Source organism: Sceloporus undulatus, chromosome 1, assembly GCF_019175285.1.
Source record: "Sceloporus undulatus isolate JIND9_A2432 ecotype Alabama chromosome 1, SceUnd_v1.1, whole genome shotgun sequence".
In the NCBI taxonomy this organism is placed as follows: Eukaryota; Metazoa; Chordata; class Lepidosauria; order Squamata; family Phrynosomatidae; genus Sceloporus; species Sceloporus undulatus.
The window spans coordinates 177609938-177628869 of record NC_056522.1 but is presented as its reverse complement, the minus strand read 5'-3'; positions in this window follow the sequence as shown (position 1 = coordinate 177628869).

Below are 18932 nucleotides of genomic sequence, written 5' to 3'. Positions count from 1 at the left end.
TCCTTTGTTCTCTGGGAAACATGCTCAGGATTGCTCAGGCTCTCTCAGGCTCTCAGAACCTGAAAATACATTGGAAAGACTTTGACTCTGTATCTAAAGGGAAAGAAGCAATTTAAAAGAGATTTCATTTTAATATTTTCAATTCCATGTAAAGCCATTGCCTGAAAATAAATCTATTTTTAATTAAATCCATTTATATGCCTACATGGGATTTTAAAAACCATCTTCACCGACAGACCCACTCAAATGTTCTGTAAAGTTACCTGCTACTGCTATATACATATTTCTGTTTTAGGGAGAGGAACAAGGATATATGTGGGGAACATCTAGCCTGTGGACCATGTCCACCAAGCAAGTCCTCCCCATCCAGCCCACTGAGGCCTACCTGTTAGAAAAGATGAAAGTGAAAATGATCACAGAAGACAAAAACAAATCATTCAGGTGGATAAAAGAGGATTGTGGTGGAGTGTTTTCCATTCCTCTCAAAATACTGTGAAGATATGAAGATAACTTTCAATCTTAGTTAAACCTACAAGTGAAATGACCCTCTTTTGTGATCATGCTGCCTAATAGCATCTCTTAAAAACATTCAGCATTGCTGGGGATATGTTTCAGATTTGGACAAAACCTGCATCCCAAACTAAATGGTCCAGTTCAAACAGATTCAGAAGATATCCAGCCTCAAGTTGGACTACTCTGATGTAAACCAAGTCTGAACACTCCTAAAAATTCAGACTATGGCTATTTCCAGGAATGGGAGATAGTGCTGTTAACACTAGAAGGCAAGAGATATATGGACCCTCTCTATATTGAAATAGGTTTGTACACATCTTTTGTATTACCTAGCTCATCTGCATAGAGTACAAAAGTACATCCTCCACGCAATTCAGATTGGATCTAACTTGATGATGTAGAAAATGGCTCAAATGGTTCAAACTGATTCAGAGATTGCATAGTTTAAATGGCTAACATTTCTCCTCAAACTGTACAAATAAGGAAAATGCACGATAGGAAGAAACGGAGAAGAGATGAGTGGGTCTCATTTTTTGTCTTCGCAGCTTTAGGTTCTTCTAACCCCAATGAATGGTTTTACTGTGGATCACCAGCCTTGGTGTTTTGAGAAAGGTTATTTGGAAGTAATATATTACAAGGCTGGTTCAGTGTTCAGCACTTTTTACTAGTTCTGTTTTCCAAGAGAAGGAATCTTTAAAAAGTATTTCAAATCCTTTTGCTTCTGTTTTCATATGTCCCATCATCATTCTCCATCCTGTTGTATTTTCCAGATTTGAACACTCCCTCTATACCAGAAATGCCACAAAAATCTTTCTAAAAGTCTATAATTTTTCTTAATCAGGGCTACCACTATTCTATGTGTCATTTTCATCAATGCCTACCCAAATCCTAGGACAATCACCCTTTGGAAGAAATATTCAGACTCTAAATGCTGTAAACGGTAACGGCTATACTTGCATTAAAAATTGCATGTCTTCATCTGAAACCTGACAAACATGAAGTCCTCCAAAGGGGATTACTGCAAATATAATCCAATCATACTTTTAAAAGAAATTAAGAAAAGATACTAGTGGTGTATCTTGGCAGGCACATTCCCCATCCCACCTCAAGTGCTACTCAAATGCTATCTAATTTTGACATAAAGAACAAAAGCTATACCCATGTGTTTATTTTCAGTGACGTGAATGGGACACACACACACACACACACACACACACAAATGATTTTTGTGAGTAAGATTTCTCACTCAAGAATTAGATTCAAAGCCATGTAAACTGGGTAATACAGAGGACATGTACAAACCTATTTCAACATAAGAGCGTCCATATATCTCTTGCCTTCTAGTGTTAACAGCACTATCTTCCATTCCTGGAAAGAGCCAGAGCCAATGTGCAAATAGCATTGGGCTTCAACCTGATTTAACTCTTTCTTTATCAAGATGTACGTGAAGCCCTTTGAGCAAGACAATATCTTTCTTTTTTCAGTTCTCTATTTATAATAGTGAAATAACCACATTCTGCTTCATAAGGTTGTTACAAGACTAAATTTAAAGGTGTGAAGGCCTCTGTACATAAAGAACAGTTTATAAAGTTTAATTTAGTTGCTGAATATTAGCTACCAAACATTGGTAGTTTTAACTGAGAAAATATATGGTCACCATCAGGGAACATCGTGTTGAACACAGACAAGTTAAACACAATTCAAATACAAAATTACCTTTCAAAAATGGAGACAACACAGTGGTATCAATTATGGTTCTGTTTTTATTATAAGATGTACACACAAACCTTCATTTATAAGGACTGAAAATACTGCAACAGCATTTGTAGCACTGCCATTAGTCTAAAATAATGCTGTATACCAATGATCACTAATCCAACATTCGAATCACATTATCTATCATGTCTGAGAATAAAGTAAAAAAAAAAATCAACAAGGACTTCTGAATTTTGTTGCATATGTACATTTAACTGTTTAATTTCATTCTTTTATTTTGAATTTTATAACCTCTTATCCATCTTAAGGATTTTAAGTGGACAAACATACAAGGACATAATTCAGTTAGTACGGGTAGAATTTAATGGTGCAATTCTGCAGAGAAGAAACACTGTAAGGAATTTCAGTAGATTGACAACACATTTTGAATAAAATAAAAAGTTCCAGTCTGGTAGTTGAGAATAGGGGGACATGGAGGTCATTCAATCATTGGGTTGCCATGAGTCAATGTGGACATAATGACAGTTAAAAACTCAATAAAATTAAGTGCAAGCTAAGGTGGGTGATATCAAACATTCAAATGGTTTTCCCTAGGGAAGAGTGGACTACATTCATTCCTCCACATTCACTGGGGTTAGGGGCACAGGACCCCCCCGTGAATGTGGAAAAAACACAAACAACAAAAGCACTATGTTTTTACCTGAAAGAACACCTCTATAGGTATCTCTAGGTCCTCCAGTGCAACTCTGGGGTCAACATCTGCCAGACATTGACCATATAATTGCTCTGGAAGACCTACAAATGCCTAGTGGAGTGTTCTCTCTAAGAACCTCTAGATCCTTCAGTGTGACGTTTGGTTAAAATTGACCATAGAGTTGCACTGGAGGACCTAGATATTCCTAGAGGGAACATATTAATAAAATCCCTGAATAATCAAATCCACAAAAGTCAAAGCTGCAAAGGTGGAGTGACAAGTGAATTCTCGGAAGAGCAAAATTTATTCCTTCTCTTCTTCTAGAGTGTGTTTTGCTTTGGCTATGTAGGTTTTTAAACTCCTTGTGTGGATCAGCACTGTAGATCAACAACCATCTTTCCTTCTGTATTGTAGATCAACAAGACAACCATCTTTAAAGAGTAACCTTAAAACCTTATGTGAATGCAAGTACTTTATGCAGGCTGAGATAACCTACTTTATGTAGCAAATCTAGGAATACAATGAAGGGCTGTAAACAGCCAACTTTTTAGTTTATCGGTATAGTTTTTAGCATCATGGGAAACTCCATTTGGATTTTATTCCTCAGATATCAAAAATCTTTTGGACTTTCTGTTTGACTTCATCACCTAAATCCAATTGCTAGATCCATTTAGAATATATCCATTAAATCCACTGCTGTATAGGATGTCAACACACATATAAACTCCCTTATTCCAATGGATATACTCTAATTGTGACCAGCAGTTGAGTTTAAGCCGTGTGGGCTTCAGTGTTGCTTGTTTTAATTCTCTTGTTTTAAGGTGAGGAGATGAACATCAGACCTGGACAGTCTATCTGTCCTTTTGCTCTACTTATGCTTGGGAGAGCTCAAACAATTACTTCCTCAGCTGAGGAAGGCTAACTCGTTTTGACAAAGTTTGGGAATCTCTAGACCAGGAACATAATAGCTACAGGTTTTATTGGCTGAAATAGCCAGAAAGCAGCACTATAAGGCCAGTGAATGGCCTGGAAAGAGGCGTTATGGTGCATCAGGCAAATCCCCCCCCAAGTTCACATAATTATTGACCCGAGACATCACAATGATTCCTCCAGAGCCATGAAGGTCAAATTGTGTTAATCCCATTGCCACCGCAGATGATCTGGTATCAAGCCAAATAAGATGCATATTATACAAGACAGGTGAAGCATGCTCGTTGATCAGGGCCCTGAACCGAAGTTTCGTCTCAGATTTATTTTTTAAGGAATGTTTTTCTTGAAAAAGAGAGCATGCCTGCACACACATAAAAAATAATTAGGCTTTTTTAAAATCCAATTCCAGTGGCAACTCAAAAGGTGCATCTGCTCCTAGAACTGTTCCCATAGAAGCACCCTGTGGGAGTGAATAGAAAAGGAGGAGGAATGATGTGTTGCACCACAGATCAGGACTTCTGTCCAATTGTCTTCAGCACATAAGATTCGATTCCAGCTATCAGGACCCAAAATTAATCTGTAGTTATGCTTTCATTTAACCCAAATTAGCTATTTCAGATGGAGCTTTTCATGAATTAACTCAATAGAACTAAAAGCATTAGCTGACCAGTTGCTTTGGTATTAGTCTATCACGCCAGTCAATGTAAATTCTCTCTGCAGCAGTCTATTCACACTGGTGCCATTGTTCCTTCTTTTTCCATCACTCTATATGATGAGGTTTTTCTTTATCAATCTATATGATGTTGAAATTATCAGCTGTTTCAGATGTTTCATTATTTCAACTATCCTCTTCCCATGCCAAAAAAAAAAACCCAAACCCCTAGAGAAAACATGGGTACTATTTGTGTTGTAATTTGGATTTGATTAAGAAAATTTCAAATATCATCTATAGTACCACTATGTTTCAAAAGCCACAGTCCATCCCAGAACAAAGCCCTCAAACTTCCTTACTGTATTCCTGACATACACACTAAGTATCCTGTAATCGTGTAAGTTCTGAAATATTGAAATCAGTGGGTTAATTCTGTGTTGGGTTGCAGCCTAAACATTTTTTTTAGGCAAGCCACATGCACTTACAAAAGCTTGGTACTATAAATATAGCAGCACATACTTGTGTAGAAAGATTATAAATTAATTTGATGTAAACAGTTGTGGCACTGATTCTATTAATTTATCACCATTTGATTAAGCTGGAGATCACTGGGGTTTAAAGAACTTATGGAGACTTGCAGTGAATTTTCCTCCACATTTTCCTAAGCTTGTGGTGCTTTTGTACCTACAATCTCTTTCAACCTCCTTGCATACTGAAAACACATTGAATAACCTGAGTTGCCAAAAGGGAAGACATTATCAATTACAATAAATATTAGCCTGTTAAGCATCTTGCAAGAAGTAGACCAAATGAATGGTTCCATAACACCAAATGAATGATTCCATAACATTGCCAGCTCTGTTGCTGTTATGTGCCTTCTACTTGACCCCAACTTATGGTGGCCCTATCATATGTTTTTCTTGACAAGATTTATTCAGGGGATGTTTGCCATTGCCTTCCTTTAAGACTGAGATAGAGTGACTTGTCCAGTATCACCCAAGAGCTTTTTACAATTGAGTGGGCATTTGAATCCTGATCTCCAGAATCTAGTACAATGCTAATTCAACAACAAGTCCTCATCCAATATTCAAACCATTACACCATGCTGGCTCTTAACTCCAGCATAGCACTAAATGTCCTAGGAGCATATATTCTTGAATGTTATCTTAGTAATAGAACTATTCTAACTTCACCTAAATTGTCTAAGTAAAGGATAACAACACAGGGGCTGTACAGACCGACTCAAAGCAGTGGAGTGACGTGAGAGTGACTCCATGCTGGTTTTAGCCCAAATTTAAAAGGAAATATCCAAGCTGCTGACCCCATTCAGTGCCTTGACTAGTCTCTTTGAAGTTTGGACTATGTCACATGCCATTGACATAGGAGCAACTAGCTGCCATTGCATTTGCTTAATTTAAAATGAAATAATTGACAGTATTTTGAAATGTATTGTAAAGGGTAATCAGACATGTAGCTTTGTGGTTGACTGGTATTTGGGCAATTTTGACTTAGGCTGTATCTAACCTCTTTCTCAGAGGAGTTCACTGTTAACACCTATCAGTTTGTTTGACTTAAGGAACACATTAATTTATCTGGTCTGTAAAATTTAAACATCTGACAAATGACAGTGGAGTTGATTTTATTCATCAGTTAATTGCTTTGCCACCTGGAGCTGAAGCTTTATATATTCAGCTTCTAAAAGATCTGAAAAGGATCTCAATTATTCTTTAATTTGTTCCTTGAATGTAAAGTAGGAAAATCTGGCTTAATCAAACATTGTCTCAACTCTACTGGGATATGTCTAGTTACCTTATAACAAGGTAAGCTTTCATTTAATCATATGATATGATAATTCCCTATTTTCAAGCCAAGTATCCTCTTAGTTGCAATCAATTTTCTACTGAAAAAAAACCCATTGTCTTTTTATTGAAACCCCAGCAGAGAAAAAGGAACACTTTTAATTCCACTTGCTCTTACCACAGCCACACTAGCAATTTCTGTACTGGAAACCATGAAGAAAGAGAGATTTGTAAACTAATATGTATATATACAGCTCAGTTTGTATTGGAATACCTTGATAACAAGACTTCCAGTTGCCATGATGGGAATCCACTGAGTGACAGCTGTACAAGATGATTTATTCACTAAACTTACTGCTTAGCCTCATCACAGTTATTTATGAGGGCATAAAATCACAAATTTTGCCCAGGCTTGGCTCACACATTGCTTGGGCACATGTATTACTAGTGCACATACTCAGATATAAATTGTTACAAATAACAATCTCTTTCTAATATTCTTTCGCACCCAATAATGGAGTTGTAACTTCTACATTACAATTGTGACAAAGAAAACTTGATTGTATGCTGTTGTTGTTGTTGCTGTGTATCTGCAAGTTGTTTCTGACTTATGGTGACCCTATGGGCAAACCTTTCACGGGGTTTTCTTGGCAAAATTTGTTCAAAGTCATGCTTTTTTCTGAGGCTGAGAGAGTATGACTTGCCCAAGGTCACCCAGTGGGTTTCCATGGCTCAAATCCTGGTCTCCATAGTCATAGTCCAACATTCAAACCATGACTCCATGCTAGCTCTTATTTATGGTGCAGCTACAACTTTTTAAATTACTTTTACAGTTACTGGGGTGCAACCTCACTAAATGGTATGAATTGTTGTGTTTGCTGAGAGAACAAGGTAAAAGGGATGTTTTGTATCAGAGTGCAGCAGCTTGGAATTTATTTTTTAAGTAAACAAAATTAATATTTTAATGGTTTTCGGAAAATGGTGTTATACTTGCATTAAAAATATTGTAACACTACAATGCACATTTACTGTATTAAAAGTATTAGTATTCGCCCCTTCCCTCAAAACATATGAGTCCCTTGTATTTGACTGCATCAGACTGGCTTATAATTCAGTTGAGTCTCCCTTATCTGGAATTCCAAAATCCAAACGTTTCCCAAAATCCAAAAGATTTTCATGAGTAGTTGAGATATTATTTGTATTATTGCTTTCTGGTGGTTCAATGTACACTAACTTTGTCTCATGTACAAAATTATTTACAATATTGTATATATAATTTACTACAGGCTATGTATATATGGTCTAAAAAACTCTGCAGAAATAATCGAGTCTGAGATGGCTCAGTGCTAGAGAATCCTGGGAATTGTAGGTTATTTTGGCACCAGAGCTCTGACAGAGAAGGCTAAATGTCTGAGAAAAATTACAGTTCCGAGAATTCCCTAGTGTTGAGCGAGGGCAGTTAAAGCAGTCTCAAAGTGGATTATTTCTGCAGTGTCTTTTGGACTTATGAAACATAAATGAACTTCATGTTTAGACTTTGGTCCCATCTCCAAAACATCCTAGTATGTATATGCAAATATTCCAAAATCTGAAAAACTCCAAAATCCAAAATGCTTCTGGTCCCACACATTTCAGATAATGGAGACTCAATCTGTAATATGAGGACCCAGGTTTTTAATTTTAGCCATCATGTTTTCTCCTTTTAATGTACATTTTAAAACAAATCATAATTCCTTATCAGTTTTTAGACTGAAACAGGAGTAAGACCACCTCTGCAAACTAAGGATATTATCGCATTGTATTTAAAGTGACTTATCCACAAGGAGATACAGTTATGTGAAGTCGAAGGCTTTCATGGCCGGCATCCATAGTTTTTTAATGGGTTTTTCAGGCTATGTGGCCATGCTCTAGAAGAGTTTCTTCCTGGCATTTCGCCAGCATCTGTGGCTGGCATTCTCTGAAGATGCCAGCCACAGATGCTGGCGAAACATCAAGAAGAAACTCTTCTAGAACATGGCCACTTCGCCCAAAAAACCCACAAAAAACTAAAGATACAGTTATGTTTAATTTTAAAAGTGGGTGTTGTCGCACACAGCTACAGCCAGGTGAGTGCAACTCGTATGCAGTCCGGATCCCAGCTGCACTTATTCAGCAGCTTTTCAAATATGGGAGCTTTCTGATATTGAAAAGCCACAGGAAATCGCAACCACACGAAAAATGCGGCCAAGATCTAGGCTGCATACAGGTTTCATTCACCCGGTAGCGGCTCCATGTCATAACTTCTGAACTTCTGAACTCTTGCAAACCTGCAACCTGTTCTCTTGATCCAATTCCTACTCCTCTTCTAATCTCTATAGCTCCCTCTTTTCTGCCCTCGCTTCTCCATATCTTCAATCTCTCTCTCTCTACAGGCTCCTTCCCCTCGGACTTCAAACATGCTCTCATTTCCCCAATTGTGAAAAAACCTTTTCTTGACCCCTCCTCTTTGTCTAGCTATCGTCCGATTTCTCTTCTTCCCTTTCTTTCTAAGGTTTTGGAACGGGTTGTCTATTCGCGCTGTCTTGAGTTTCTTGAAGCCAATTCCATCCTCGATCCCTTTCAGTCTGGCTTCCGCCCAAGGCATTCTACAGAGACAGCTCTCACCAAGATCTCGAATGACCTTTTACAGGCCAAGGCTAATGGCCTTTATTCTGTTCTCATCCTTCTTGATCTGTCTGCAGCCTTTGACACCGTTGATCACTGTCTTCTAGTTGATATACTCTCTGACCTTGGGTTCTCAGACTCTGTTCTCGACTGGTTTAGATCTTACTTGACTGGCAGATCTTTTGCAGTAGTTGCAGGTGGTCAGACTTCTTCTCCTGTTCCCTTATCTGTTGGAGTTCCCCAGGGCTCTGTTCTGGGTCCCCTTCTGTTTTCTCTCTACACACTGTCCTTAGGAAAACTCATCAGCTCTTTTGGCTTTTCCTACCATCTCTATGCCGATGACACCCAGCTGTATCTTTCCGCCCCTGACCTTTCTCCAAGGCTTGAACAGCAAGTTTCGTCTTGCCTCACAGCTGTCTCGCAGTGGATGCGCCATCGGCGTTTGAAGCTCAACATGTCCAAGACGGAGCTTCTTGTCTTTCCTCCTAATCCCAACCTTCAACACTCCTTTTCTGTCTCTGTGGACAACATTTCCATTCAACCAGTCCAGCAAGCCCGCAGTCTTGGCTTTATCTTTGACTCTTCTCTGTCGTGTATCCCTCAGATCCAGACCACAGCCAAGGCTTGTAGATTCTTTTTGTACAATATTGCCAAAATCCGACCATATCTCTCCGCCTCTACTGCCAAGATCCTGGTCCATGCCCTAGTGGTCTCACGACTTGATTACTGTAATGTCCTCCTGGCTGGGCTTCCTCTTTCTCATCTCCGTCCTTTAATCTCTGTTCAGCATTCAGCTGCACGCATTATCACTTCCACTCACCGCTCTGACCACATCTCTCCTGTGTTGGCATCCCTTCACTGGCTCCCCCTCCCTTTCCGCATTCAGTATAAGCTCCTGCTGTCCACGTTTAAAGCCCTCCATGGACTGGCCCCTCCCTACTTATCAGACCTTCTTTCTCCTCACCTTTCCACTCGGGCCCTCCGTTCTGGTAGTCAAGGTCTGCTGTCTCAGCCCAGGATTTCCTCTGCCCCATCCCGGATTCGCCCCTTTTCACTCGCTGCCCCTCACTCCTGGAACCTTCTTCCCCCAAAAGCAAGAGCCATCACTTCTTTAACCAGCTTCAAAACGGAGTTGAAAACCATCCTGTTCAGAGAAGCCTTCCCAGGCATTGCATAATTGTCGCTTACTATTTGATGTTCTTGTGGTGCCTGTTTATTGAACCATTTCCTGTATTGCTATGTACTGTATATGTATTATCCTACTTGAGAGTATGTATTTTCCCTGGAAAACAATTAACCATCCATTATGAAGCCTCTGCCTTGGTCCAGGCCTTGGAGGTAGAGAGGAACTGCTGGACCTCTTACCCTTTCCCTCCACTACTCCCTTCTCCTTCTGTGTTCATGTCTTTTTAGATTGTAAGCCCGAGGGCAGGGAATCGTCTAACTAAAAGATTGTATGTACAGCGCTGTGTAAATTTACAGCGCTTCATAAATAAAGGTTAATAATAATAAATAATAATAACACCCAGTTTTAAAATTAAACGTGGCTGTATCCCATTGGGAATATATCACTTTAAATACAATGCGATAATTTCCTAGAATTACACCAGTGTAAATCTAAATAAATTATGTTATGAGTTATTCTTTCAATCATATCACCGTATATACTAGTGGAAAAGTATTAGTGCAGCAAATATGTATTAGCACAGTCAGCAAATGGAAGTATATGTACAGGCTGAGAGAAGCTGCCTCATCAAATGCAGACACTGCATAGAGATAATCTGATGCTACAACCATGTACTTGGCTACAACAATATAGCCACTGGTGTAATTATGATAATGACCTTCTAGAGCCATTGTGTCTTTAATTAAGTCTTTATCAATAGGCATTTGCCACTTAATCCTAGCTATAACTATCACAGCATATCTTTTACATTTTAACAAAGAATTACCGTATCACATTCCTGTCAGAAAGATGAAAGGGTATATATTAGTTCTAATGTTGTTGCTGGAATGAAACCATTAAGATGCATTAAAGAGTGCAAAAGTGGAGTTTTCAGAAGCTTCAGGCTGAGGAGCTTAAGGTCATATGGAAGCTACACTAGGAGACCAGATAGGCCAGTGCCATGAAAGATACATCAGTGGACCTCCCACAGTATACTGGGAGAGCACTCCTCTGGGAGGATCGTCAAAACAAGGCAAAGTCAAGAATTAATTTTTGCTTTAAAATAAATAAGTGATTGGTCCAAAGCACACTGAAGAAATAATCGGGTTTGAGATCACTTTAACTGCCCTGGCTCAGTGCTAGGGAATCCAGGGAATTTAACTTATTTTGGCACTAGAGCTCTCTGATAGAAGGCTAAATGTCTCACAAAATGACAGTCCCCAAAATTCCCTAGCCTTGAGTCAAGGCAGTTAAAACCGGGGCTGGGGAGTAGGAGTAAGGAGTAAAGAGTAAAGAAGCAAGAGATCTTTACAGGAGTAGGAATAACATTAAGAAAAAAAAATCTTACTCCAGAGTAGGACAAGGAGTAATCCCCCAAATCACCACTACTCCCCAGCCCTGGTTAAAACAGTCTCAAACTTGAATGTTTCTGAAATGTGTTTTAGACCGTTGTTCCAGAACCATTTAAATGCCAGCTTAAGAACAAAACAATGCCTCCTACTGTTTATTAGATCACAACAGTGTTTTTAGCAGCACAAATCCCTGAAACAATAATCAGGATTGTTAAATAATTTTTGGCATCACTAACAAATACTCAAGCACACGTTTTGGTGCCCAGAATGGGTATAAAGCCAAGGTGCAGATTTAGGCCCAAAGCACACTGGGGAAATAATCCAGTTCTCAGACTGCTTTAATAGCCCTGGCTCAGTGCTAGGAAATTCTAGAAATTTAAGTTTTGTGACACATTTAGCCTTCTCTGTTAGAGAACGATGGTGCCACAATTAGCTACAATTCCCAGGATTCCCTAGCACTGAACCAGGGCAGTTAAAGCAGTCTGAAACTGGATTATTTCTGCAGTGTGTTTTGGATTTTACTTTCAGGCAAAGTATATATTACAAGTAGGGAGTGATAAGAGATGGATATTTTCAATGATACTACTCTTAACACAAACATGGAATCTTTGAGTAGGTCTGTCAGTTCTATTTGACTTTGACAGACATGCAGGAACCAGAGAAAAGAGCAATTTTGTATTTGTTTACTTAAGCGATTCTGACTATGGAAACTTGACTCTTTGCCCAGTTCCTTCCGGTGCTCAGTTGTCTTCTTTCAAACATGAATACTTATTTTATTTTTTATGCACAGGTGAATATATCTGATAAAACAAGGCTTATTCCAGACTGATCTTTAATAGTGCAATGTTCCTAATTAGAATTTCCCCATGTCAAGACTTTTCTTTGGGTATTTATCCTCCCTTTGCATGGTGTAAAGTGGTTAATAATAAGCTTTGGGCTTGTTATTATCTGTTTATTTATTTTTTAAAAAATTCAGTACAATAGAAAAAACAAACATTTTTCTCTGTCTCTGCATCCCTCTCTCTTCCCTACCCTCTTTCACTCTTCCTCATCCCATATTCTCCTTCTCAATTTTGTATTATTCTCTAATTAAAGAATAAATGTGCCACAAAGATATACAAAATAATTAATGACAAAGGGGATAAATAGGCAATCAAATAAAATGAAATGAAGCCCACCCTGTTGGGTATAGCATCCTACCTCGCCTTTTGTCATCAACACAGGGGCTGAGTGCGGGGTTCATATTATTCAATGTGTAACTCAAGAAAGTATCTTCTTTTTGGACTGGAAAAATGCTTTATTTTCATAATTTAGCATTATATTTCCCCTAAGTTAGGTTTCCAGGACCATGCTGATCTTCATTCTTATTCTAGAAGGCATCACCCTGGTGCCAGTCCACAATGTATATGTTAAATTGACCTGTGGGCTGTTGTTCTTCCGGGGCTTCTCTTCCCATGCAGTGCAATCTTAATTTGTGTTTCTAATTCTGCATTCCACCTAAGATTTAGTTGGTCTCACTTTGGAGCAAGATGGTCACTAACCAAACCATGCTGGGATCTGTGGCTCTTTAGCAAGTGTGTCACAGCCTGGGTCAACTGAAACAAGCTGCTTCTCTATTGCTGGATGCAGAGCAGTCACATCTTTTGAAGGTCTCTATGGATGTCAGATTCTGTGTGTTCATATAGAGAAATAGCTGGACCTTCAACTCACACCACTCTTCACTAACCAGGAAATGGCTGGGTTCATGGAGCGGCCACTGAGAATAGATGGTTTTGTAGGTGGAGGGATGTTGATTGTTGTATGATGAGGAAGAGGTACTGTCATAACTCCATCTTGTAGCTATGACTTCCAATGTAAGAATGTGATCCATGTTTAAGCTATAGGAACTGTAACACCCAATTTGTCCTGTAATGTGCTAACTTCCAGTAACATTGCCTTTATAGCGGCCTTGAGCCCCTATACCAGGATGAAGGTGGGATATAAATAAATGAAATGATGATGATAATAATAATAATAATAATAATAATAATAATAATAATAATAATAATTTGGTGATCAGCTGTGATAGGTAATGGATACTGATTTCCTAATTTTTCAACCCATTTCTCATTTTTTTGGTAAGTGATCCTAGCTGATTATGGGCAAATGGTTCAAACTGGAGATGGTTCATTACTACCTTCTAACTTTGTCTTTTGGCTCATATCATAGGGTTATACAATGAACTTAATGCAACCCATCTTTGTATCAAGGACACCAACTCTCTCATCCTAGGCCCTTTTGGCAGACTAATTCTATTTGCAACATTTTACCTGAGCAGTCAGATACATATGACAATAAGCCCACAGTATGAGAAAGTCAAAGGCCTCAAGAGCAACTGAGAGCTTTAGGTAACACTGGATGTTAGTATGTTACAGATCAGATGACCATGGAGTCGTCTCTGATCATGGAATCATCCCTCGGCTTATTAACGGAGATGAGCACTGCCCTCTATAGTCAGACACAACTGTACAATCTTGTCAAAGGAGAAACCTTTATCTTTACCTTTATTGGTGTGTACTCCAATGTGTGAACCTCACATACCTTGAAGATACACAATTTCACAGATGCAGATACCCCTCCACCGATATCTATGACAATTATTCCATGTATACTTACATGGCCGGTTGGTCACATGGTACCCTTTCTGGTGCTGAGCCTCACTATGACAACACATAGTCCATCTCACTATGACAACACATAGTCCATCCACCCCAACTCCACCCTGATGCCAGCATCATGCCGCCCACCTGCCAGGTGGCGTCATAACATTTCTTTTATAGCCAACAAATCACCGGATCAGGGCCACAGCATGCAGTTGCTGTAGTCCCAGCACTCAAAGGAGCGGTGGCAAGCCACTCCTTTGGGGCCATCTGTTTAGCCCCATAATCTGATATTGATATCTTGCCATGGCTACAGTCAACATATAGTCAACATATGCTCACCCAATAATTAAAACATTACCCAATTGTTCCATTGATACCATAAAATTTCTCCTTTTGCTGTCAAATGTCTTTCACACTTGAAACTCTGAAGAGTTCCCAGAGATAGTTAACTAAAATCAAGATCTATTTTGATTTCAAAATCAATGTTGCAACTAAAATACCTCAGAAATTTCAAAAAAGGGAGGGGAAGAAGGATGTAGAGAAACACACTAGATAGATAGATGTCCAAAAAGTGGCAATAAGCACAGGCTGCTGCCAAGCCCAGCAATTTCATGCACTGGCTACACCACAGAATGTGAGCTGCAGAAATTTTCAGAAATTTTGCAGAAAATTATAAGGCAACAGCCTTTAGATCAGATGGGGAAGAAAATTTCTGCAGTTCACATTCTGTGGTGTAGCCAGTGCATGAAATTGCTGGGCTTGGCAGCAGCCTGTGCTTATTGCCACTTTTTGGACAGCATCAACACAGCAGGTATGAGAAGCTCAAAAAGGGCTGGATTCAATATACAATTTTGAATGGCCTGTTTGAATAGTATCAAAGAAGCAAATCAGCATTCTGACCAATGAGTTCACATTTTCTGCAAAACATGTGCAGGTAAGGCAATACTATTTTTAAATAAATAAATAAATAAAGTGTTATTCAAACAAGGAAGATGGGTGATAAAACTACCAGAAAGAAGACTGTGGAAAGTTACCTCTGCAACTGGCATAGGAAAATGGCATCTCCACACAGAAAAAGATGGTCTTCATGGAGCAGTGTAAAGTTGAGATTGTCACTCAGCTGTCAGTTCACAGACGTATCTCTCTTTAAGCCACTGAGGCTTAAATGATTCACCAGGCAATGCACAACCAGGATAACATGGGGCATGCTTGAGACCTATCACATTACAAAAGAAAGACAAGGAGCAGTTAGATAGGAGCGCCTTTCCATTTACATCTCTGCATGCCCTCGAAGCACATCCATTCTTTTTCTGACAGAGATATTGTAAACAGGTACCTTTTGTCCTCCTGGAAAAACCCACTTGGCCAAAGCCACACATTTATGACTGTCTCCCTCTGGGAAGAGAACTGAAGTACTAGGACATCATGCAGAGAGGTAAGCAGAAAGCCGCTTCTGTCTCACTGCTCTCATCTTTCTTTTGTAATGTGATAATGCTCTTTACTGGTGCCAGGCACTCTATCCTCCCTATGTTTTTTTTTTAGCTTTAGCATCCACTTATGTGACATTTGTGCCAGCATGACATAGCTTTAACTCTGGTCTTAAGACGTTATCACACCAAGTTGTTTCTCTGCTAAAACTGTGTTCTTTTCGAATGTGCTATGCACAATTGGGTCTACTCTCTTCTTTACCTTTGTAATCTTCATAATCTTTCTGGCATTACAGCTTTGTTCACAGTAATACCTTATTGACTCCGGAATTTGGCACTACACACCCAGTACTGCCCAGTGTGTGACTATTTGAACACTGGCTATTATCTAAAGAAGTGATAATCACCTATGCAGCAGCAGCTACATAAGAAAACATCCTTACAAACATATAAGTACAGGTTTGTGTGCTTTTCTTAAGACAGCCTACAAACCAGCTTTTCTGAGGTTAAGTGTGAATTTGTCCCTTCGTTTTTTCTGAACTTAGCACACTGCCTAAAACATGTAATGAAGGCTCCAGGTTCCTTCATCTATCTGTTAACACTATTTACCACTTCAAAGTAATGTAAACGCTAATTCTTGTCCTCTGTAACCAAGACCAAAAGAAAGGCCATAACGTCTCCTGAAAAATATAAGGCCCCCCCAAAAATATTACAAGAACTGAAAGAATAGCAGACTCCTTTCTTGATGCCAAGCTTTCCCCTTTCCTTTCTTCCTTGCTTTCTTTCTTTCCATGAAAGGGATGTCACTTTGGAACTTCAGAACTTTTCCACATCATGTTGTATTCTGTAACATGACTAAAAGAGAGTTGTGGGTTTTTTAAAGCAATTGGGCCTTTCATGGCTTTCCTCCTTAGCTAATATATTTTCGTTGCATGTACTTACCTTGGCATAAACTCAGTGCCCAAGAGAACAGCCCAGTTCTGGCAGTCTGGCAAGAAGCTGATGCTAATGCAGTGCCTGGGATAACTGCCAGGCAGGGCAATAACAACAACAATGTGCACGGCATCCACATCCCCTGATGAAGAATAAGCACTTTTCCACCCGAGTGCCAGTGCTGCCAATTTTCACAATGCTGTTGCAGACAATGAGCTCTAACAGTGTCCCTCAGGCCTAAAGCTACTGATGGAGCCATTAAGGTCATGTTGCAAGTAACCTCTCCAAAAAGGACATCAGACAGCTTTCACTGAGGGCTGTACATTTGGGAGGGATTGTTTGTGGAGTGGGGTTGGGTGGGTGGGGGGGATTTCAGAACTAATCTCTGTCTTTCCTTTTAATGAAAACTCAGTTCAGCTGAAAGAGGTTTCTGTTTTAAACCAGTGGGGATTTTACTGAGGTTGGAGATTATATGTTTCCATCATGCTCTAGATAAAGAAACAAGACCATTTAAGACACAACTTAAACTGTGATATTTGTTGCTGTAGTTCTCAGGGTTTTTTTTTTAAATGTAGATATAGATGTTTCTGCTGTCCTGGTTTATTTTCTGACACCTCCCACCATCAGTTGCAACATTTTATTCCCACCTTTGAATGGGTGTCTTTTTAATTATGAGATAGAATTAACCTTCACACCATTCCCTTTTTATTTTGATTTTATTTTGCATATAGTTTTATAGTGCATCAGTGAAATAGCATATTTGCGCTATAGCACTGTAGCTCTTTGAAAAAGAATGCTGAGAAAAAATTATCACAGTACCATTTCAACTAACTACACTTTGTTTAAAAACAAAACAAAACCTTGAAAGAGTGCTAGTGCAGATCCAAGAAAATGCTACAACAAGCGTCACAGAAAAATAGAACAAGTGGATGTAAAGGCAACAACTGGCAAAACCGAGAAAGCTCCAAGGAGCAATATAGTGAGAAGCCTTGCTTCTTTACACCCACCTTCATCGAAGATCCTTTCAGTATCTAAAGCAGTGGTGTCAGTGGCTTTCATGTCTATGAGGTAGTGAATCTGTTCTGTGTTTAATCTGAATTTTGAAGGAGTGATTCAAGATTCTGATTTCTATCCCCCAAAATAGATCCAGTGTCTTTGTCCTTTTGGACAAAGCCTCAGAGCAGATTCACTACCCCACTGATGTGGAAACCACTGTTTTTTATATGTTAATGTCATTTCTTGTATTTTCTTGTATCAGGCACTACTCCTATTTATTTGTTTCCTGATTTATTGAATTTATATGCCACCTTTCAATTAGGGTTGCCATAATTCTCTACTATAAACCGGGACAAAATGTAGGACAAAAATTAGACCAAAATATAGGACAATTTTAGGATAAAATTTAGCCCAAAATGTAGGACATTTAAGGCCCTCCATTTTACTGAAATGTCCTACATTTTGGGCTCAATTTTATCCTACAATTGTCCTATATTTTGGTCTACATTTTGTCCTACATTTTGTCCTGGTTTATAGTAGAGAATTATGGCAACCCTACCTTTCATCCACAATGGTATTCAAGATGGCTTAGGAATTTTCTCTCTTTCCCTCTCTCTCTCTCTCCCTTTTTTCTTTATGTATGTGTGTTGGGGGGATGGCTGCTCAGCTGAATGGGACCTTCTCCAATACCTACTCATATGACAGTAACATCCATAATAATCATGGAAAATAGTAGAATAATATGCACTACATACTCATATAGTGTGGAAAGTTAATTCCTCTTATTACCTGCAGCAAAGGAGCGCTGAGGGAACAACATTAAGAGATGCCCATCTGGAAAAACACCTGGATAAGGTGAGCAGATCCATTCCTTATAAAATGGTAATCTATTCTACTAGGAGCATTTCAAGAAAGCTGGGCCAAAGCTAACAAAATGAATTTCAACACGGAGAAATGTAAGGTACTGCACCTAGGGCAGAAAAATGAAATGCACAGATATAGGATGAGTGATACCTGACTGAACGAGAGACTTTTACATGTGAAAGGGATCTGGGAGTCCAAGTAGACCACAAATTGAACATGAATCAACAGTGCAATGTGGCAGCTAACAAGGCCAATGCAATTTCAGGCTGCATCAATAGAAGTATAGTGTCTAGATCAAGAGAAGTAATACTGCCACTCTATTCTGCTTTGGTCAGGCCCCACCTGGAATATTGTGTCCAGTTCTGGGCACCACAATTTAAAAAGGATGTTGAAAAACTGGAGCGTGTCCAAAGGAGGGCGACCAAAATGGTGAAGGGTCTGGAAACCATGTCCTATGAGGACGCCTTAGTGAGCTGGGTATGTTTAGCCTGGAGAAATGAAGGTTAAGAGGTGATATGATAGCCCTGTTTAAATATTTGAAGGGATGTCATATTGAGGAGGGAACAAGCTTGTTTTCTGCTGCTCCAGAGAACAGGACCTGGAACA